Source organism: Mustela erminea, chromosome 7, assembly GCF_009829155.1.
Source record: "Mustela erminea isolate mMusErm1 chromosome 7, mMusErm1.Pri, whole genome shotgun sequence".
Lineage (NCBI taxonomy): Eukaryota > Metazoa > Chordata > Mammalia > Carnivora > Mustelidae > Mustela > Mustela erminea.
The window spans coordinates 108,542,473-108,567,177 of NC_045620.1; positions in this window are offsets into that span (position 1 = coordinate 108,542,473).

A 24,705-nucleotide genomic window follows, 5' to 3' on the forward strand; every position below is an offset into this window, starting at 1 on the left:
TGTCTATAGAGCAGGGAATAGGGATTTATTGGCTCATTCAGGGTGTCCTCTGCTTCTTTGGTCAATGGGCACTATCCCTTGAGATGTTGTATGGATTTTGTGATATATGTGACCAGCATGCAACATAGTCTGGTTATCTTTAACTTGGGTCAGGTGGGTTAGTTTCAGCCTCTGTTATAGACTCCGAAGTCTGTCTGGCAGTTACTTATCTTTGATGATGACTTGGAAGTCTTATTAGCAGCCTTTGCTGAAAAATGTGTTTATGTATCATGCTGGAAAACTCTCTCTTTTCTTCTTTGTCTATTTGGGGGAAAAAAAGGAGCTTGAAAAAAAAAGAGAGAGAAAGGAAGGAGAGAAACCTTGACTGTGTGATGTTGCCTACTTTACTTGTCTATGTTTGTAGCGTAGGTTAGTCCTGGCAGCCCAGTCAGGCTAATAAAACTAATTGTACATCTGTATGCTAGAGGTACATAATTATGTATAAAGCTACATATCTGTGTATTAGAAGTAAATGATTGGAAATAAATATTTTAAATTTAACACCCAAAATGCCTAGATAGAAGATAAAAATTACATGCAAAATCTCTATAATATAAATAGAAAATAGAAATAGAAAAAAATAGAAAAATGCTGAAACAAATTAAAATAGACCTAAATATATGACTTATGGATTATACATGGATTATTATGACTCAATGTTAAGAAATGTTATGTGTTTTAATTGTAAATCTCAATGTTAAGATTTCCATTATCCCCTAGTTGATGTATGGATCCAATATATTTTCAGACTAAACCCCAGATGTTCTTTTAAAGATATTGACACCTTTATTCTAAAATGTGTATTGAAATGCAAAAACTTAAAAAACTAACACATTATTTTTAAAAGATGAAAAAATTTGGAGGGTTTACACTAACTGACTTTAATACCATATAAAGCTGCAGTATAAAGACAGTATGGTATTTGTATAAGGATAGACAAAGAGATAAGTGGAGTACAGAATCCAGAAGCTAACTCAAACATACATGATTAAGTGATTTTTGTCCAAGGTTCCAAATCAGTTGAATGGAGAAATGAACAGTGCCTTAACATCTGGATATCCACATGGCAAGAAACTGAATTTTGCCCCTCACCCCCTTCCAGATGCAATAATTAATGTGAGGTATGGAGTATACTCCTTAATTTATAAAAAAAAGTTTAACAGAATATTTTTGTTACCTTGGAATAGGCAAGGATTTTTCAGACAAGACATGGCAAGCACTTCACCCCAAATGAGAAGTGACAAATAAAATCTCATTGAAATATAAATTTCCTATTCACCAAAAGATACCTCAGGGTGGAATGCGGTCCCTGGCAAGGATGACAAAGTCATAGACTGGCATAAAACTGAAATACATGCATCTTTAAAGGGGCGCCTGGGTGGCTCAGTGGGTTATGCCTCTGCCTTCGGCTCAGGTCATGATCCCGGGGTCCTGGGATCGAGCCCCTACATCGGGCTCTCTGCTCAGTAGGGAGCCTGCTTCCTCCTCTCTTTCTGCCTGCCACTCTGCCTATTTCTGATCTCTCTCTCTATCAAATAAATAAATAAAATCTTTGAAAAAAAAAAAAAAGAGAGACTTGTGTCAGGGTGCCCTGGGTGGCTCAGTTGGTTGGGCAGCTGCCTTCGGGTCAGGTCCCAGAGTCCCAGCATCGAATGCTGCCGCATCAGGCTCCCAGCTCCAGGGGGAGTCTGCTTCTCCCTCTGACATCTCCCTCCTCATGTTCTCTCTCACTGTCTCTCTCTCAAATGAATAAAAATAAAAAGAAAAAGAAAAGACTTGTGTCCTGAATAAAGAAGGAAGTCCTACAAATGAACAATAAAAGTATAGACAATGTAACTTTCACAATTGGCAAACGACTTCATCAGACAGTTCACTAAAGAGCGTATATGGATGACCAACAAACTCATGAAAAAGCAATCAACATTTTTGGTCATCAAGATAACACAAACAAAACCCACAATGTATGGTCATTTCAATAAATTAGAATATGTAAAATAAAAAGTAACAATATCAAGAATGGCAAAGATGGGGAATAGCTGAAACTGTCATGCAATACTGGTGTGAAATTTTTTTTTTTAAGATTTTATTTATTTATTTGTCAGAGAGAGAGAGAGAGAGCGCACAGGCAGACAGAGTGGCCAGCAGAGGCAGAGGGGGAAGCAGGCTCCCTGCTGAGCAAGGAGCCTGATGTGGGACTCGATCCCAGGATGCTGGCTCATGAACTGAGCCAAAGGCAGCTGCTTAACCAACTGAGCCACCCAGGCATCCCAATACTGGTGTGAATTTAAAAGTATGTCACTGCTTTGGTGAATTATGGCAGGTTTTTTTTTTTTTTTATATAAAGATAAATGTACATCTAAACTAAGGGTTGGCAAACTTTTTCTGTAACTGGCCAGAAATAAATAGTTTGTTTTGCAGTTCATATGGTTTCTACTACAACTTCTCAATTTGGCCATTGCAGCTCAAAAGCAGCCACAGACAATATATAAACAAATGAACATGACAGGGTATTAGTAACATTTTCGTTACAAAGACAGGTAGGAGGCCAGGTCTGGCCTGCAGATAGTGTTTGCTAATCCCTCATCTAAACTATTCATTGAAATCCAACTCTTACAGAGAAATGAAAATATTAGTCTATTAGAAAATGTGCATGCTGACGTCTATAACAGCTTTATCCACAACAAACAAAATCTGGAAACAACCCAGATATCTACCAACAAAAGAAGTAGATAAATAAATTCAGTTATTTGTATAATAAAATACCACTCAACAATTAAAAAGAATGAAATACTAGTACATGCAACTAACCTGGAAAAAATTAAAAATTACAAAAACCAATATACAATGCCGACTGAAGATGAATGAATGGCCAACGCAAGCGCAGTTGGTTGTGATGGAGAGTGACTGGGATCATCGTGCATTGCTGGTAAGAGTATAAAATTTGTACAAACTTTTTTTTTTTTTTTAAGATTTATGTATTTGACAGACAGAGATCACAAGTAGGCAGAGAGAGAGAGAGGGGAAGCAGGCTCCCCACTGAGCAGAGAGCCCGATGCCCGGGCTCAATCCCATGACTCTGGGATCATGACCTGAGCCGAAGGCAGAGGCTTTAGCCCACTGAGCCACCCAGGTGCCCCTGTACAGACATTTTAAAGAACAATTTGGAAATTTTCTTTAAAGTATAGCAAATAGGCAGGAGAGGTTAGATAGGCTAAATACATACTTACTTTTACAAAATACTGGTAATTTTCCAATGTAGACATTCAATTTTACACTCATACCAGCATCTGTTCTATGATTCAGCATTTCCACTCCCAAAGATATAATACCCTCAGGGAAACAGCACTCCTAAGAGAGGCCCGCTCTCAACAGAAAAGTTCACAAAAAAGACTTGTTCAGGAATGTTTATAACAAAACTCATTTATATAGCCACAGGCTGGACAAAAGTGTCCTTCACAGAAAAAAAAAAAAAGGTGAAATTTTTGACATATTTGTACAATTTAGAATACTACTCAGCAATATCAGAACCATACAAATTACGGATAGCCTTCAACACAGGTGACGCTCCAACATTTTACTAAACAAAAGAGGCCAGAGACAAGAGTACTATAAAACTCAAAAGACTGGAAAAAAACAAACTGATAGTGATAGAAATTAGAAATGATTGCCCCTGCTAACCTGGGTATATTGACACTATAGTACAGAAAGGAACATTTAGGAATAACGGGAATGTTCTAACTCTTGTTTTGGCTGGTGGGACAGTGTATACAGTTATCAAAACTCACAGAACTCAAACCAAAATTAATTATTGTATGACATGTAAGTTTTATATTTCTTTTTTTAACAAACGAAGAGAAAATGACAATAAGGACATAATCATCAAATTTATCACAAATATTTGACTTACTCAAGCAATCCCAGGACTATATATGTTGCCGTGGCTGAAGGCCAGTCACTTGCTAAATTTGACATCAATCTGTTTTATATCCTTAAATGTCCTTATATGTCCCCACTTTTGTCTGGTTGGTGGACCACAAACTTACATGATACCATTATTATGCTTTGTGGTTTGCAAAGCGCCTGCAGCTGTTTCCTCATTCAATCCTTAATAGCTCCATAAACTGTCAACGTGTTCATTTCACTGTTAAATGAAAAGTAGAAAGAAGTTGAAGGATTTCTCCAAAACCCAGAAGTTAGTAACCAGCACAGCTGAACTTGAGTATTTCTCTTCTGGCTCTAAAGCTTTGCTAATATGACTTGCACATCACCCGCACTCTATAACTATGGTTGTCACAGACCACATCCTGAATTTAATCAAGTACTAAACTGTAGGTGACTGTTCCCGTAACAGAATTGTCCCGAATTTGTCTTGCTTAATCTCCCAGCGATCCTTGTCAGCCTATAGCAAAGATGAACAAACTACGAAGACATTGAGAATGTTCTGTTGTAAAAGAAAATGGAACTACACCATGGCCTGCACATAGGGGGAGAGCTCTGATGTGTGTTGATAGGTATAAAGAACTAAAACAGACGACATTCCAAAGAGACAATGATATTGAGACTACAATACATATTGCAATCTATTTCATTTGAATTCTCAAATCAGTGGTATATAGTGTGTGATCATTAAAAGAACTTCTCATCCCAACGTTAATGACCAGAGGTTGAACTTCAGTATTTTATAGTATATAAATACAAGAGCTAGAGATGATGATAGCAGTATTTCTCTTCTAATGAAAAATGTTATAACTGCCTGTGAAGACAGGCCAGGCTCAGGTTGTAGCTTTCACGTTCAGTCTAGGACAGGAGTGATGAATGGGTTCTGTCTGCAGGCCAACTCCCAATTGCTGAGTGGTGGCTGCTGGGGTTACAATGAGAAGGAGTCATAATCTGTGACCCAGCTTCTAAGTAGCCTCAGATATGAGACCCTGGCAAACTGCATAGCACGTTTCAGACATTCCTTAACTGTGGCCTTAGGAAATTTCCACTCTGTGAAGACAACTTGAGGAAAGCTTCCCTCCTTCTTCCTTTATCGTTTCTGAATTTCCCTCCAGCCATATATCACCAAGAGTCAGAACAATTGCAGATTAAGTGTTTCGTCCGTCTAAGAAAATGAGAGGGTTTCAGGAGAGACAATATACCTTGGAGCGCAGTGACGGACACAAGGCAGTATTAAGATGCAGCGGCAAGCCAAGTCCAGTTTAGGCTAGATCCTTCTGGAATTCTCTTTGTTATAGTAACTGCTCCCACAGAAGTATCCTTAATCACAAGCAAATACCTTATTCAATTCTTTAGACCTGTCTGCTAATCCAAGAAGCTTTCTTTAGTTCTATTTTAGTTCTACTTTCTTTGAAACAAAACAATAATAAAAACACTACCATGGATATATACAGTATTTACAATTTATGAAACACTTTAGATTCTTTTCTATTGTAATTCTTTAAATAGCTGAAGGAGATAGATTAATGTGATTCCATTTCTTATATAAGATTAAAAAAGAGACCAAAAGTACAAGTCATTGAGAAAGCTGTTTTCTTTCCTAAATTCAGAATGGCTCTAGATCTCAGCTACCTGACTTTCAACTCTTTAATACTTATTCCCAACTAATAAGTATGGGCAGACATAGAATATATAGATACAGTGGTATGCAAATATAGAGTAACACAGACACCTAGTTTGGGAACAAGCTGTAATACTGCTCAATATATTAGGGAAGTTTAACATAAAGCTACTTTGTAGGTATTGTCTTGCTGTTTTAATAAGTCGAATAGTGGAATTTCTGACACCAGTCATTTTAGGTCCATAAAAATGAAGCATTATCTTAAAATACTAACCATAGTTTCAAGGAAGGGGAATAGTTCTAATAGTCCCTGATCACACGTCCTGCTCTTCGGGTATGGGAAATCTAATGTCCGAACAACCATTTGAAGTGTAGAGCTGCATTGAACTTTAGAGAGCCGATTTAAAAGATTTTTCTCCTCTTTGGATTAAACATTTGTGCTGGTGTGATTTGCACAGCCCCGCTGTATGTACTGCACATCCTATATTTAACTCTGGACTAAAGCTTCTTTGTTCTGTTTAAATATACTCCCTGATCTCCACAAAAACTTACTGCAATGCAGTGGTCATTTGAGGTAATTGTGTCACTAGAAAACAGGAAAATCCATTTTCTCCCCACTTATGGTAAACCATTCTTCAATCCTAATATTTTTCAGATGTATTTGTGAAGATGATGACATTTTCTTGATATGGTTTGTTTCCAACCATCTTTCCTTTTTGAAGACTAGAAGATGAAGAAAGCAAATATAGCCTTTTCAATTAAGTTTAAATCCTCTTTTCCATGTTCATTCCTCATGTAATTAGAGAGAATAAAAATATATAACACTCCAGGATTTTTCAGAGGATTAAATGATATGCCAAACAGACAATGGTGGTGCAAATTATAAGGAAAGTGTTCCTAACCGGAGATCTAGGGTCAAATTGTTACTGTCAAAGCTGTCAGGGTTTGTGCACAAATTTTAGGGAATTGAGAATGACCCAAAATATAAGAATAATTTGTTGGTGGATGTGTAGTAGCTCACAGTTGAGCACTTCTTTTTTGTACCTCAGTGTTTCCCTTAGTAATATAAATAGCATTCCTCCTTCTCATTTTGTAGATGAAGAATCTAAGCAAAGATGACAAATTATTTGGACAGGACTCTGGGACTCAGGACCCAGGGTTTTTTTTGTTTTTTTTTTAATTCCAATTCTCTGCTCTTTCCACTTCACTGGACATGCTCTCAAAACCGCAGAACCAGAATCCTATTTGAATCTTTGTAATTTCAAAGACGGAATAAGCCTCAGTTATCTACAACATATTCACATGTGGATTTTAATGTTCTTTGTCATAATTTCCTTCCTGTCTTATGTGTCATTTGAATGATGGAACAAGTTAGAGTTAGCACTCAGACCCAAACAGCCTCTTTTGGAAAGTGCTCATTTCAAAGTTTCCGAGTGAGAATCTGCCCTCTACTGGAATGCAGTCAAATACGGAGATTCTTCCAAAAGGACACGTTCAGCAGCCATTTCTTGAGCTCGCACCTTTTATGTGGCATTGCAGTAGATATGGGGAGAAAGGGAACTGGACTCTCATCTGTCTCACTTGAGAATGGTCTTGACCATACAAAGATACTATCCAATTTGCATTACAAGAAATGAACATATCTACATTTAGAGAACAGTTCGATGGGTGGTGTAAAGCTGGGTGACCATTGAGGATGATATTATGATGATCCCCTTGAAAGTAATATGTATAATAAGGCATGGAGTGGTAGTGAGATATAGGGAGTAGGTGAATTTAGTAGATACTTAAATACAGGAATAAGAAAGCCTTAACAGCCATCACGTGGACTGATGAGAGGGAGGAATGAGGGAAAGAGGTAGGCGGAAGAGGATGCCTGGATTTCTTAGTCTAGCAACCAGGATAATATGATGACGTCATAAGGAACTCAGAGAACAAATGGGACCATATATATATAGATATAGATACAGATGCATTTATAGATATAGACATATACATAGATATAGATTATTAGTTCAAACTTGGAATCATGTATTTTCTTCAAAAGAGAATTCATGGACTTGGAAAGGGTTTTGTGGAAAGATAAGGGATTTGTTAGTTTGTTTACTTTTCAGACTAGGGCACTGCGGTCAGCATGGCCCTGATAAAACATGGCAGAGAAATTTTCCCCAGTGGAGGTTAGATCTAACCAGTGTTTCAACTGGATGAACTGTGTCCTGCCTCACTCCATGCCTGTCGTATTGTGGCGTGTCACAGAGCCAGTCAACTGGCAGTAGTTTGTTCTATTTACCAAGAGCATTTGTAGCTTGAAATTGATTTGTTAACATAATTCAGTGACTGCTGAGCATGCTAGGACTAGGATGTGAAGGGGAGTGTGTGGGGATCTCAATATCCTGCATGATGGGGTGGAAAGTTGGAACTCTTCCTGGCTGTGCTCAAGGGGGCTTTCCACATATTGCCTGCACAACCTCAGGACATGTGCTATTTTGCCTTTCCCTACTGTGAAATGAAGGCAGCTGCGGCAGCTGAGTGTTGTGCTGTGGGTTCCCATAAGGTAGGATGCCAGCAGTGTGTAGGTATCTTAGCATTATGGGGCTAGAAGACTCAAGGGAAAAATACTCCAATTACATACATATTTCAGGCAAAAGTAACCCTTTGGCATTAATTATGTTTTAAATAGTATTTAATGTCTGTTTTAAACATCTCTTTTTGGAAAAAAAAGAAAAAAGAACCATGAGTAATACCTTTTACATCCACATCCATCTCTACTAGGACATTTATTTTTAATTCTCATTTCCACAATAACACATAGGTGATAAGTATGAAATGCTCATTTTTAAAATAAGAACATTAAAAAAAAAAAAGTGTTTCAATGACTTTCCCAGGGTTAACAGTATAGACCTGACCAAAGTGAGAATCTGATCATTCAGGGCAAAAAATAGAACCAGGATGTATTACCCTCAGGGGACATGTGGCAATGCTCGGAGGCTTTTTAGTTTTTCTGGGTTTTGTTTTGTTTTGTTTTGTTTTGTTTCTATCGAGAGAGAGTGTAAGCAGAGGGGCGGCTGAGGGGGAGAGGGAGAGAAAGAATTTAAGCAGACTCCAGCTCAGCTCAGAGCACAGCTTGCGGCTCCATCTCACAACACTGAGGTCACGACCTGAGCCGAAATCAAGAGTCTGATGCCTAACTAACTGAGCTACTCAGGAATGCCTGGAAACATTTTTTTTTTTTTTTTAAAGATTTTATTTATTTATTTGCCAGAGACAGAGGGAGAGAGAGAGAGCGAGCGAGCACAGGCAGACAGAGAGGCAGGCAGAGGCAGAGGGAGAAGCAGGCTCCCCGCCGAGCAAGGAGCCCGATGTGGGACTCGATCCCAGGATCCCGGGATCATGACCTGAGCTGAAGGCAGCTGCTTAACCAACTGAGCCACCCAGGCGTCCCGGAAACATTTTTAATTGTTATAGATTCAGGGTATGGTACTACTGGCACCATATTGGTGCCATTATCATATTGCTAACAGTCAGGGATGTTGCTACACATCCTACAATGTAGAAAAAATGTCCCAAGACATGTGCACATACACACACTAAATGGTTATTCCACTCCAATGTCAGAGTGCTGGGACTTTGGATTCAGGCAGGGCAAACTTAGACAAAAGTTTGTGGGGGGGCATCTGGGTGGCTCAGTTGTTTAAGCTTCTGCCTTCTACTCAGATCATGATCTCAGGGTCCTGGAATTGAGCCCCACCGCAGGCTCCCTGCTCAGTGGAAAGTCTGCTTCTTCCTCTGCCCCTCCCCCTGCTTGTGCACTCTCTGTCTCTCTCTCTCAAATAAATAAATGAAATCTTTAAAAATATTTTGTAGATAATTAAGGAGTTGATCTTAGAGAGTTTCTATCTGTCCCATATACTGTACCTTTTGCAATTCCAGGGAAAAAATTCCTAGTAGATGTGGAAATGGAAACCCTTGAGCTACTTGAAAAAGTAGTAGAAGATGTATATAATTGTTTCCACATTCCAGGGAAGCTCTTGGAATATGTTCAACTATTTCACCATTGTTACATAACTTCTCACCTATTCTTGTGAGGAGAATGAAGTTTATTAGGGAATGAGAATGACCAAGAAAGTATCAAAATTAGTTGACTCCAAGGAATACAAAAGCATCATATTAACATATATATTAAAATACATGCATGCATAAATGTGTACATATTCACATGTATACACATATATAAGCACATATATACATACATACAAACATAAAAAATATTTACTAACATATATTTGAATACTTCCTTTTCTTTCTTTTGGATAATGTATTTTCTAAACACATGTACACATAGTAGACTCACTTCTTTCCCCAAAGGTTTATTGATTTATCTGAAGTTATTGTCATCATTTTGAGAATTCTTCCTATATGAAACAAATTACAGATTTGTAATATGAAGTCATCAACAGGTTCATGATCTCTGAAATCAACCAGAAAAAAAAAAATCCAGTTTTAGATCTAGAAAATCAGTTATAGATCATGTGAAAATCACTATTTCATGGGAAACACCAGAAACATCAGTTTATTAATTCCCATAAATACTAAATGTAAAACAGAAAGAGAGTTTAAAACTCCAAACGTAGCTTCAGATTTGGAGCATCTCCAAACAAGACTTGGGTATCACCTTGTTAACTGTTAACTGCAAAAATAGCCATTTACATTTACTTAGAGGAGAGAGCCTTGCCCAGTACAAATTAAGGCATTTTTTTAGTACTGGCATTTTCAGATCGAAGGAATTGATTTTATACCTTCATAGGATTTCAGCAATTCAAAATATGCGCATCATTGGAATTCTAGTCAACATGTATGAAAGTAACAGTAACCTTAGAAAGAAATACAAAGAAGAGTTAACAAATGACAGTTTACAGCCCATATAATAATCAGGAGGGACAATCAAGCATTCTGGAAAATGGAGGGCAGAGGGTGAGACCAGGAGGGACCATATAAAATAATTCATACTGGGTACCTGTGTTAAGACACCATGGAATACATAAACATATAAGACAATACTTCCAACTTCAGTGGAAGCCAATGCAAATAGACACAAGAACTATTAAAAACCACAAGAAAATAATAAAGTTTAAAGAATGACAATTGTTTTTACAGTTAAATCAGAGAATAGTTTCATAGATGTATTATTTGGCTCTTGAGTTAATCCTTGAAACTATAAATTTATATTGGAATAGATAGTGAAACAAAGAGGAGAGAATTATGCGTTTGTGGTCTCTGATAAGGTCCTAAATGCTATTTTTTTTTTTAATCCATGCACCATCTCCTGTTTTACCTTTGCACTGACTACCTCCCATGTACCTAGAGACCTCTCCATAGCCCTGTGCCCTCAGCATGCATCTCATTGGCTCCCTCCCTCAAAATCTGAACTCCTTTAGGGCAACACAAGTGTCTTTTTCACTTTTATACTCCCAGTTTCTTGTAAGGAGGATACAATGTAGGCAGTCTATAAATTTGGTGAAATACTGAAAGCGAAAGCCCAGCACAAGCTCCACCCAAGGCTGAAGACTCTCTTTACTCCCCACAGGGGAAACTGTATGCAGAAATCTTCCGAGACTGAGTGCAGAAACAGTCACATTGAAACAGTGAGTCACTTTCAGGAAAAATATTTCTGTCTTTTTAAGAGCATGTTAGGGGTTACATTTGAACACATCCTTCCCCTCTTACTCACTAACACTGCAGATTCTGAGAAGGGATGTACATAAATTCAGAGACTGGGAAACATGAGTAATAATGCATCTATCTTTGGAAATGTTCTCTTTTTTTTTTTTTTTTTTTTTTTTTTTTTAAATTTTTTTTTTTTTAATTTTTTTTTTTAAAGATTTTATTTATTTTTCAGAGACAGAGGGAGAGAGCGCGAGCGAGCACAGGCAGACAGAGAGGCAGGCAGAGGCAGAGGGAGAAGCAGGCTCCCTGCCGAGCAAGGAGCCCGATGTGGGACTCGATCCCAGGATCCCGGGATCATGACCTGAGCTGAAGGCAGCTGCTTAACCAACTGAGCCACCCAGGCGTCCCGGAAACATTTTTAATTGTTATAGATTCAGGGTATGGTACTACTGGCACCATATTGGTGCCATTATCATATTGCTAACAGTCAGGGATGTTGCTACACATCCTACAATGTAGAAAAAATGTCCCAAGACATGTGCACATACACACACTAAATGGTTATTCCACTCCAATGTCAGAGTGCTGGGACTTTGGATTCAGGCAGGGCAAACTTAGACAAAAGTTTGTGGGGGGGCATCTGGGTGGCTCAGTTGTTTAAGCTTCTGCCTTCTACTCAGATCATGATCTCAGGGTCCTGGAATTGAGCCCCACCGCAGGCTCCCTGCTCAGTGGAAAGTCTGCTTCTTCCTCTGCCCCTCCCCCTGCTTGTGCACTCTCTGTCTCTCTCTCTCAAATAAATAAATGAAATCTTTAAAAATATTTTGTAGATAATTAAGGAGTTGATCTTAGAGAGTTTCTATCTGTCCCATATACTGTACCTTTTGCAATTCCAGGGAAAAAATTCCTAGTAGATGTGGAAATGGAAACCCTTGAGCTACTTGAAAAAGTAGTAGAAGATGTATATAATTGTTTCCACATTCCAGGGAAGCTCTTGGAATATGTTCAACTATTTCACCATTGTTACATAACTTCTCACCTATTCTTGTGAGGAGAATGAAGTTTATTAGGGAATGAGAATGACCAAGAAAGTATCAAAATTAGTTGACTCCAAGGAATACAAAAGCATCATATTAACATATATATTAAAATACATGCATGCATAAATGTGTACATATTCACATGTATACACATATATAAGCACATATATACATACATACAAACATAAAAAATATTTACTAACATATATTTGAATACTTCCTTTTCTTTCTTTTGGATAATGTATTTTCTAAACACATGTACACATAGTAGACTCACTTCTTTCCCCAAAGGTTTATTGATTTATCTGAAGTTATTGTCATCATTTTGAGAATTCTTCCTATATGAAACAAATTACAGATTTGTAATATGAAGTCATCAACAGGTTCATGATCTCTGAAATCAACCAGAAAAAAAAAAATCCAGTTTTAGATCTAGAAAATCAGTTATAGATCATGTGAAAATCACTATTTCATGGGAAACACCAGAAACATCAGTTTATTAATTCCCATAAATACTAAATGTAAAACAGAAAGAGAGTTTAAAACTCCAAACGTAGCTTCAGATTTGGAGCATCTCCAAACAAGACTTGGGTATCACCTTGTTAACTGTTAACTGCAAAAATAGCCATTTACATTTACTTAGAGGAGAGAGCCTTGCCCAGTACAAATTAAGGCATTTTTTTAGTACTGGCATTTTCAGATCGAAGGAATTGATTTTATACCTTCATAGGATTTCAGCAATTCAAAATATGCGCATCATTGGAATTCTAGTCAACATGTATGAAAGTAACAGTAACCTTAGAAAGAAATACAAAGAAGAGTTAACAAATGACAGTTTACAGCCCATATAATAATCAGGAGGGACAATCAAGCATTCTGGAAAATGGAGGGCAGAGGGTGAGACCAGGAGGGACCATATAAAATAATTCATACTGGGTACCTGTGTTAAGACACCATGGAATACATAAACATATAAGACAATACTTCCAACTTCAGTGGAAGCCAATGCAAATAGACACAAGAACTATTAAAAACCACAAGAAAATAATAAAGTTTAAAGAATGACAATTGTTTTTACAGTTAAATCAGAGAATAGTTTCATAGATGTATTATTTGGCTCTTGAGTTAATCCTTGAAACTATAAATTTATATTGGAATAGATAGTGAAACAAAGAGGAGAGAATTATGCGTTTGTGGTCTCTGATAAGGTCCTAAATGCTATTTTTTTTTTTAATCCATGCACCATCTCCTGTTTTACCTTTGCACTGACTACCTCCCATGTACCTAGAGACCTCTCCATAGCCCTGTGCCCTCAGCATGCATCTCATTGGCTCCCTCCCTCAAAATCTGAACTCCTTTAGGGCAACACAAGTGTCTTTTTCACTTTTATACTCCCAGTTTCTTGTAAGGAGGATACAATGTAGGCAGTCTATAAATTTGGTGAAATACTGAAAGCGAAAGCCCAGCACAAGCTCCACCCAAGGCTGAAGACTCTCTTTACTCCCCACAGGGGAAACTGTATGCAGAAATCTTCCGAGACTGAGTGCAGAAACAGTCACATTGAAACAGTGAGTCACTTTCAGGAAAAATATTTCTGTCTTTTTAAGAGCATGTTAGGGGTTACATTTGAACACATCCTTCCCCTCTTACTCACTAACACTGCAGATTCTGAGAAGGGATGTACATAAATTCAGAGACTGGGAAACATGAGTAATAATGCATCTATCTTTGGAAATGTTCTCTTTTTTTTTTTTTTTTTTTTTTTTTTTTTTTATTTTTTTTTTTTTTTATTTTTTTTTTAATTTTTTTTTTTATTTTTCAGAGACAGAGGGAGAGAGCGCGAGCGAGCACAGGCAGACAGAGAGGCAGGCAGAGGCAGAGGGAGAAGCAGGCTCCCTGCCGAGCAAGGAGCCCGATGTGGGACTCGATCCCAGGACCCTGGGATCATGACCTGAGCTGAAGGCAGCTGCTTAACCAACTGAGCCACCCAGGCGTCCCGGAAATGTTCTCTTTAACAGTACCTTACTTACTGCTCGCTCAGACCAAATGTACGGATTTGAGAATTGTACCAACGTACAAATATTTGCTAAAGGATTTCCTCTTTATGTAGAATCACCCTATGAAAGTGCTTCCCCCCCCCTCCCCGACCCCGCCTTGCCCCTGTGAACTACAACCTAAGTGCTTGTTTTGATAACTTTAGGGATAGAATCACCTGTCCTGAGTGAAACTTCATAGGTAATTAGGGAGCTGGACTTATGGAGATACCATCTGTCCCACATTCTGCTCGCTCGGGCTTGAGGGCATGTCTCTGTCCTTGAGACACCCTTTAGAGCTATACAATTCAGCATATGTTTAAATGACATTATAATGAATCTTAAATGTCAAACTTAAGACGTGAAGAAATCATCCGCATCCCAAGCTCTGGCAACTCATCATCCGCTAGGAGAGATGAAACAAAGCAATCAGAAGAGAAGTAGGGTCCTTAAGAGCAATGGCAGTGAGAAATCATGGATGTCCCTAATTGTTTTCATATGGCCTCTGTGTCTGGGAGTCCAAACTAAATTCCTTGAAGGGTTAGACCTGAAAGTGGTAATATAATCACAATAATATAAAAGGAGGTAGAGCCAACCAAGTGCACTGAGAAGATGAACAAAAAATGCACCCTTATTTAGTATCAGTGACAATATTTGAAAAGAAACTTGCATATGATTAAGCACAATATCTGATACTCCCTAGGGGTTTCTAACAGACACTGTTAGTTGCCTCCCTATATATATTCACCCATTGTTCCTTGTTAGTAGAATCTTGATTGTGTTCAGGAAAACTGTTCCCGGTTAAGCAGTCATTTTCCCAGCCTCCCTTGCTATGGGAATTGGCCATGAAACACAACCTGACCCATGAGTTGTGTGGAAGTTTATAGCATTTTACTCCCCAAAGCTTTTGTTTTCTTGCAAAGGGGGACCTGCGCACCTGGGATGGCTTGAAACAAGCCCCACCGATCAACCCGCTTTCCCTTCCAGATAATACACAATCTGTCCAGTTTCCTTTCCAGAAAATCTTGCAAATAATTGATTTCTATTTTCTTTTTCCAATTTCTCTACTCTTACCCTGTTTTAACACATTCCAGTTGGAGTTTCATCCCCCCCCATTCCAGCAAAACCTTTCTTCTCATAGTCCCTTCTTCTGATTGTCATTACAATGGCTAATTTGTTAGACCTTCTAGTAGCCAATCTGACATCAGCATTTAAAACTCTTGATCACTTCATCCTTCTTTAAGCGCTTCCTTAATTTTCTTCCCTTGGGACACCACTTTCTTTTCAGTTTTCTCCTGATTTTTCCAGTTTCTTATTTTTGTTCCCTGCATTGGAGCTCCTTCATCTTCCTGAACTCAGTATATTGGAGCTGCTCAGAGTTTGGGCCTTGGAACTACTCTCTCTTCATACAGTCCTTTGGAGTACTTCCAGTGTCAAGTCTTTAAAACACCATCATTGCATTTGTGAACTCCCGAAGTTTTATCTTTGGCCCAGATTACTTCACTGAGATCCAAATTCTCAAATTCTTGACATTTCCATTTGAATCTCAAGCACTCATCTACAATTTAACAAGTTCAAAACCAAAATGCTGATTTCCCTTAACCTGCTCCCTCTCCATGGTAGGCAATCCTGGTTCGATTAGCTCAAGCCAAAATCTTCAAGACCATGCTTTATAACTCTCTCATGTACACCTTGCATCATCCAATCACCAAATTCCCATCAGTGTCTACAAACAAATTATACACAGATTTTGGTTATTTGTTCCTACCACTCCTACACTGGTCTAAACACTTGCCATTTCCTACCTACATTATTGCAGTACGCCTCCAGATGTTCTGTTTTCATTTTTGGCTTCCTCTGGTGGCCCCTCTGCAGGGAAGCCAGAGTATCACCACACAGTAACGTCCCACCACTGCTTGGCTCAAAACAATCCAAATGACTATCCCTCACTAAGGATAAAAGCCAAATTTTTTACATGGCCTCTGCAGTGCTGTATCACCTATCTCTCTCTTGTTTTGGCTTCTGCTCACCCAGTCCCCACTCACCATGCATATAGCAGGTGGGTAATCAATATGGTAAAACAGGTGACTAAAATGTTACTTTAATGTAAAGGTTTAACAAATCCATTGTAACTTTTGGCAACAGTGTTTCAAAAGTACTTTTATATATTCGGTCATATATTCATTCTATAAATAATTTTTTAAGCAGCAACTTTGTCAGGCAAAATTCTAAGTATAAAGAATGTAGGGGTGATCATGACAGCTAAAATTTCTTCCCTGTGGAACTTACTTTCTGCTATCACTGAGAATTTTTAGGCTCTATAGATCTGTAAAATATGAAATAATCATCATTTGTTAAGCAAACTTCTCTCTGCCTATACCTTAGAAAAATGTACTTTATTATTTACCTTATCCTTTCTTTCTGTTTGTTGGGTCGTGTAGTTAAATATCAAAAAGGCACGCCTGAGTGTCTCCGTCACTTGTCGCTTGTTTGACTCTTGATTTTGGCTCAAGTCATGATCTCAGGGTTCTGAGATCAAGCCTGACATCAGGCTGCACACTAAGCCAGGAGTCTGCTTGAGATTCTCCCTTTCCCTCTGCCCCTCCTCCTGTGCTATGCTCTCTCTCTCCCTCAAATAAATACATCTTTAAAAAAAGAAAGTTAAGGAAATCCCATTTGATTAGAAACAATATGAAATTCTCTCTGGAGACATGTTTTAAATGCCCAACTGTGTATTTTATTGACCTCTGCTTTCCCATTTTATACTTTTTGAAAACTGTAAGCATTGCTGATATCTGTATCTTATGATCATTATTATCGGTATGTGCTTAACAGCTCACAGAATATTAAAACCATTTATGTATACAATGTACATTTTGGAGCATAAACAAGTTGAATATTTTAGTTCCTAACATTATAGATATCAAATGTTTATAAGCTTAACTGATTCAGTTTGGGTGATTATAAAATGAAATCATATGAATTCATTAGATGATCGGATTCCAAAACCACTAAATATTTCATTTTCTGCTTAGTTCTACTTCCTCTCATTTCATGCTTACCAAGTATTCTGATTATAATTTGCTTTTCGATGTAATTTGTCTGTAGAGTTAGAAAAATGGATGTTGGTAAATTTCCTGTGAGGATAGGCCTTAACAGTAATATTTCTTCATTAATATAATTTAACTGTCATTATATTTCATATTTTTATGTAAAGCCAATACTTGTACGTAAATGTTTTCCTGAGATATTTCTTTGCTTGGTTGCAGCTGTATCATTTTTGATATGAAGAGACATACCAGTGGCACTTTAATAATTACGGACGTAGTTAAATATTGATAAGCTATGTCTATTTCCTTAGATTCTCAGAATGCCTTTTCCAAAATAAAATTTGCATAAACATTTGCTTACTTGGACTAAGTTAAATAGCATAGTCTAAAGCATAATATTTTATATTTAGATAATGACATGAAAAAAATCCTTGGAAAACAATGTAGTATTTCTTAATGATACCCTCCAAATACTGGTTACCCATTTTCACCAACAACATATTGTATTTTTCTGGAGAGTAACATCTGGCTCACATTTTTGGACTAAGAGAAAAAGCAGTATATAATATGTTTACATGTTAAGAACTGACTGGCACATTGCAACAGCTTTCTTCATATTTCATAAGGAAGTTTGTGGCAGCTGTTTCTTCTAATACAAGCACAAAGTTGCAGTAATGTACAATATTTAAAATTTGATTATTGGTTTGGAAAAAGAAAAACCAATCTTAGCATTCTACCTGCTGCTAAAATGGTATCGACATGGGTAGGAAATATATCCTCCAAAAAAGATTGCAGACCTACGTTTGGGGATAAACTCAATGTGTGATTTTTCAAACTAGCAATGCCTTATTTATGAGCAGACACTATATGTGATCATTTTAAATTTTTAATGAAGTTTTATTTCCAGAGGTATGTTATTCTATGAGGGCTCAGTGATTGATTTATTTATTTATTTTGGAGAGAGTGTGAGAGAAAGCACAATTAGGGCAGGGGGCATGGTTGGCAAAGGGAGAAGAAGAGACTCCCAAACAGGCTCCATCTCAGGATGCTGAGACCATGACCTGAGCCCAAGTCAAGAGTGGAAAGCCTAACTGACTGAGCCACCCAGGTGCTCCTTTTAAATAGTTTGTGTGTGTTTTCCACCCCCACAAGGCCCTGATCCTTTTAGCATTAAAGTGAGTGAATTCTGGTCTAGTTTTATTTTATCTGAAAAGTACAAATGGGGCTATCTGGGTGTCTCAGTGAGTTAAGTGTCTGCCTTGGGCTCAGGTCCTAATCCCAGGGTCCCAAGATGGAGTCCTGCATTTAAGCTCAGTGGGGAACCTGCTCCTCCCTCTGTCTGCCGCTCTCCCTGCTTGTGCTCTCTCTTTCTCTCTCTCTGACAAGTAAATAAATAAAATCTTAAAAAAAAATACAAATGGATTAATTAAAATTGGTTTATATTCCTTACTGTATTCTACATTTCTCAGTACCTTTTCAGTAAAAGAATAAAGAGTTGACATAAAAAAAAGATGAAAAGATCATTCTATTGGAGGCAGAATGAAAGACTATAATTTTAATTTTTCTTCAGAAATTGGGGGAAAAATATCTAAGACATTCAATCAGAAGACTAAAACTTATTATAATCGTCTCCTTTTACATTTTTTTCCCTACTTTGTTTCCTCTGATACTAATTACGAATTAGTTGTTGTCAAGTTGTAATGTTGTCAAGTTGTAATGTTGTCATGTTGTCAAGTAGTAAGATAAAGAACATAGGCTTTATAATCAGACAAAGGAGGATTTTAATTTTGGGCACAAGGGTGGCTCAGTTGGTTGGGCGACTGCTTTCGGCTCAGGTCATGATCCCGGAATCCCCAAATCAAGTCCACATCAGGCTCCAAGCTCCATGGGGAGTCTGCTTCTCCCTCTGATCTTCTCCCCTCTCCTGCTCCCTCTCACTCTCTCTCTCTCAAATAAATAAATAAAATCTTTAAAAAAAAAAAAAAGAGGATTTGAATTTTGTCTTTGTACTTACTCTGTACCCTCACACAAAGTATTTAACAGCTCTTATCTTCATTCCCTTCATGGGTAAACATAAGTTACAAGTTTTGCCTCATCATACTGCCAGGATTTCATGAAATAGAATATTTGTAGTGCTGAATACATTAGGCTGATTACTGGTTATTCAGATTTCCTCAATGAATTTTTCAGATGGTTGAGTGTCACAGTCTAGATTTGGAATTAAAAGTAATACTTTGTGTGATTTTCTAAAATTAAATTTTTTTAAAAACTTAAGATGATAACTGCTATTAGCAGAAGGGCCTCCTCTAGGTTTGGCTTAGCATTAGGAACCTTCTAAACATTACCTTTGATATTAACAATTCTACAAGTTAGGAACTCAGTAAAAGTACCTTAAAAATGAAACATTTGAAGATCATTAATTTTGAGTGACTAACTTTCTACAGTAGAGTGGATGGAGTATATTTCAGCTCTGCCTTGAGTCTGTGTCTCTAATATGTATATGACCAGTGTGATGCAGTATACAGGCACTTACATTTGCATTTAGTGTGTCATTGATATGGTTCAGTTTAAGTCTATCAACTCACTAATTGTTTTCTGTTTACTCTTCTTTGCCCCATGTTTCTTCTTTTTCTACTTTTTTGAGGAATAACTATTTTTTTATGTTTTTCTCCTTTGTTGACATTGTTATAAAAACTGGTAACATTCAAATAAAATCTGGAGGTTAATAGCATTATAATGCTATTAATTATAATTAATAAACATATATTTTATCATATATTATATATTATATATGATATATTAATAAATATTTAAATATAATTATAATAGCATAATTTTGAGTTCTTACTTTTGGTGAACATAGCATGGTAATATAAGTTAATAACATTATAGAAACTGAGTGAGGGAAGAAGGTATATGGGAACTGTTTATATTATCTTTTAACCATTATTTAATTTAAAATTACTCCAAAATTAAAAATTTATCTTTAGAAAGGAATAAAGACATTTCCAGCAAAAACAAAAGCTTGACAAAGTTGTTGCCAGTACACCTGCTCTAATGAAAACACTGAAAAACATTCTGTAGACTGCAGGGAAATAATCCCATGGAGAAAAATTGAAAGTAGGAGGAACTAAAAAACAATATAAAGGATAAATATCTACATAAATCTAACTGAATATTCACTTTATAAGACAATATCTATGGGGTGAAATAAATATAGAATTAAAATGAATGGTAACAATAGCACAAGGAGATAAAGGAGGGAAAGATTCAAGTGTTTAAGATTCTGACACTGGAAAGTGGTAAGATATCAACTTATATTAGACTCGAATAAGGCAAGGAGACATATTCTGGGGTAAGAAGTATAATAAAAATATAAGAATTTATATCTGATGAGCTAAAAGAGAAGGAAATAGAAAAAAATTAATGTATTATTTATTTCAAACAATGAATAAATGAGACAAAATAGAAAACTAAAAAGATGGTGGAGAAAAAAACAAAAAAGATTAAATTTAGACAATCTATCCAATTAGCCAAAAAAGTCTTTTCAAGTAGATTAAAATATATATGCTACTTACAAAAGAAATGTAATCCAGAACACCTAAAACTAAAAGTATTAGGAAAAATTATGAAAATACTAACCAAAATAAATACTATGTATCAAACAAAGTAATTTTTAAAACATGAAGCACCATTAGATGTACAGAAGGACATTTTCAAAAGGAAGATATTGCTATTTTAAATCTGTATGAACCCAATAAGGTAGATTGAAAATATGCAAAGCAAAAAGTAAAGAACTGTAAGAAATTCACAGTTCTACAGTCATAGTGAGAAATATTTAACATACCTCTCTCAAAGATATTAAGCGGACCGACAAGTAAGGGAGAAATAACACTTCGTAGCATTATTAGAAATTTTTAAATTTAACACTGACTTTGAACGTGCTTGAGTCAATAATGATTTGAAAAAGTAAGTATTGGGTTATACATTGATTATAAAAAAATCATGAGAGGACATGGTACTTTTGATATTTTATTTTATTTAAAGCAGCATGTCAATGTGTAATTTTGCAAATAATTTATACATATTATATTTCAGTAATTCATTATTTCCTAGTAGCTTATTCATAGGTGTAGTTCCTGACACTGTCTTTCTGAAAAAGGACCATTATTTCTGAAGCTTGGAAAAGGTTAGAACTGACCACATATCTCACTAACTTTTCTATTTTAATTTAATATTCCCAAAAAACTAATTTATAAGCCATTAATCCTTCCCCCACCTTAATGAAACATGCTTTTTAAATTTCCCCCTATTGGCAAGTATTCTGCATTTACTATTATAATTTCTTAATAAGATTACTTCTTTAAGTAATATAATTTTCCACAATAGACTGAGTCCTTGCCAGAGAACAAGTTTGGGAATAAGGAAGGAAATCATAATTTGAGGACACTAAAGAAAGATATGAAGTACTTACACATTTTAACAAAGACAAATCTGAGCATCAGGTGTCTTAAAGCTTCATCAAAATTCCCTGAGAATTTTTTATACATTCTGAGGATTTACATTAGCATCCTTATTTTGTGCCTATTTTATAGAGAAAATTTTTGTAAAATATTTTCATAATTAGCTTTATTTTGGTAAAAATTTATTTGAAATAAAATGACATCCATGATAATCAAACAGATAAAATTTTCTTTATAATCCATAAAGGCCACACTCCTCTCTTGAGCTAGAGTGTACATCATGTAAAGGCTTTGGAATCTTGAACCACATAAATGACAAGGAAGAAGGTCCTAATAATAACTTCTCTTTGACTTGGAGAACCATCTTTTTTTTCCTTACTTTAATATCTGAGGTACCTTTCATTTACAGAGTATCTGTGCTCACCACACTCATTTCTTTAAGTAAACAAAAAACCAATTTTAGTTGTTGACCATCCTTTCCTCTTATTTGCAGAATTCCTGCCTTAAAATCCATTTTTGAGTGAGTAAAATGTTAGCTATTCTACTCATCAGGCACTGTGGAAAATTCTAAGTCTGTTTTCATTTAAGTTGGTAGAGAGAGAAATGTTCAACAAAAGTTCTAGATGTAATAGCAGAAGTCTTTCATGTCCATAGTTTGTCTCTGCTAGTTTCTACTTGGAAAGTCTGGTTTCAACGTCTTCTTCTCAGTGTTTGAGTAGTTTGGGGTATAATATTGTTACCTCATAAGATTAAGAGCATTAAAAAAAGTTATGTATATGAAAGTAGTCAACACAGTGTCTGAAAATTTAAACTCTTCATAAGTACTATCATCCTTCCTTCTAACAAAGATGAAAGCTATCTTGTTTATTTGAATGTTATCGCTTTTTCATGAGGAAACAAACTTTAATTTGTACCTTTGTTTTAATTTGCACCTTACATAGACTACTTGCCACCCAGTACCAGTATTCAGGTCAATTTAATAACTTAGAATGGGACCATACATGAAGACTCCTTTTATGTCAAATGTTATTTATGTTAGCATTCACATTGAAAACCTTCACTTTAAGTATTTCACCCAAAGATTTTCATCAATTTGTTTGGTGTCCTGTATTTATTCTTTTTAAGAGGTTTAAAAATTGAAACAGTATTTCTACTTCCCTGAGATTACTTATAATAAGTCATAAATTCAGATATATAATCCAAGGCTAAAACCTACTTCGATTTACATAAAATATTTCAGTAAATTGATGAAAGAGGTTATATTTTTTCCTCTGAAATGTGGCTTCTTAAGTCAATGCATTTAGTTCTCAACTTCAGCTTTACTAGGGTGAATAAAGAGAACTTCAGGAAAATGTCATTTGTCATATTTACCCAGGTCTGTACCTAGAAAATAGAATATTTCAAAGACTACAGTCTTTTTTGTTTTCCACTTTCGCTTATCGTCAGAGTTTTATGACATAAAAAATGTCAAATAAAAAACAAATCCAGACTTTAAAGGAGAGACTACATTCAAAAAGATTCCTCTAATGGTGACGTTGGGACCACTGCAATATGGAGAGAGCTCTGGCTGTGGGAACTGCAAGCATCTGAAAGATCTGGTAGGAAGGGTTTTTCTTCTATCAGAAGGAGTAAACAAGGCTAGAAAGAACAGGTTTCAGGCAGTTGATCAGGAAATTTCTTTCTTCATGGTCAGTGATTTTGGGGAAGCATCTGTTACTCAGATGCCTAAAGCTGAGTGTAGCTCCAAGTTCAGGGTCCTGTGTGCAGGAGAAAAGCTTCACTGATGTTTGGTCAAGTTCACAACCATTTTGTTCAGATGGATTAGTGGGGACAATAGTTCAGCGAATCTTTTATAAAGCAAAGAATGGAATTTAGAGAATCTTTATCTGGCCTTGTCATAGATGAACAGGGAGGCATCCCAAGTCTTATATAAATCATATGGGGAAAGGTGGTGGTTAAACTCTTTTCTGGAACACAGAGGAAATGGGATGTCTTTAACCATCTCTGTTTTTCCGGATCATACCTGTGAGAATGTAGCCAAATGTCCAGACTTCCAGTTTCTCAATATTTGGTAGGCAAATAATGAGAGACAGCTATAGTTCTGTGATTCATGTTTGTATCAGAATTTACCCCATTTCAGGGGGAAAACTAACACGCAGTATCCAAGACTCTAGCCTTGCTTCCAGAGTCAAATAATAAACTCTTCAATAAATAAGTACTGGTGGCCTCCTGCAGCTTCTGAAAGGAAAGAACTTAGCCACTCCCTTAATTATAGTCGCCTATAATTACAGAACATTGCCTGACACATGCAGGCACTGAATTATGTGCTGAGTGAATTGCAATAACTCCTATTTACTTAATAATTAAGAAAGGAACATTAGGCTTACTACCAAATTACTTGATTTTACTAATATGCTGATATATTGGAAATGTTGCTTGCAATGTCCTTCTTAAATTTAAGAAAAGGCCTTAATGTTTAAAGAGAATGCATTCTCATTTCTTTTTTTTTTTTTTTAAGATTTTATTTATTTATTTGACACAGCAGGGAGCCCGATGCAGGCTCAATTTCAGGACCCTGGGATCATGACCTGAACCGAAGGCAGAGGCTTTAACCCACTGAGCCACCCAGGCATCCCTGCATTCTCATTTCAAAGAACAGCTGTATGGGGTGATGGAAGGAACAGTATTTTAAATCAAAGGGACCCGAGTTTAAATTCTTGAGCTGCCAACTAACTTTGTGACCACAAGCAAATGACATATGTCATTTTGCCTCAGATTGATTGATTGATTGATTGATTGATTTTAGTGCAGTATTACCTTGAAGAATTCTTCAAGGACTAGGGAGAATGTATACAG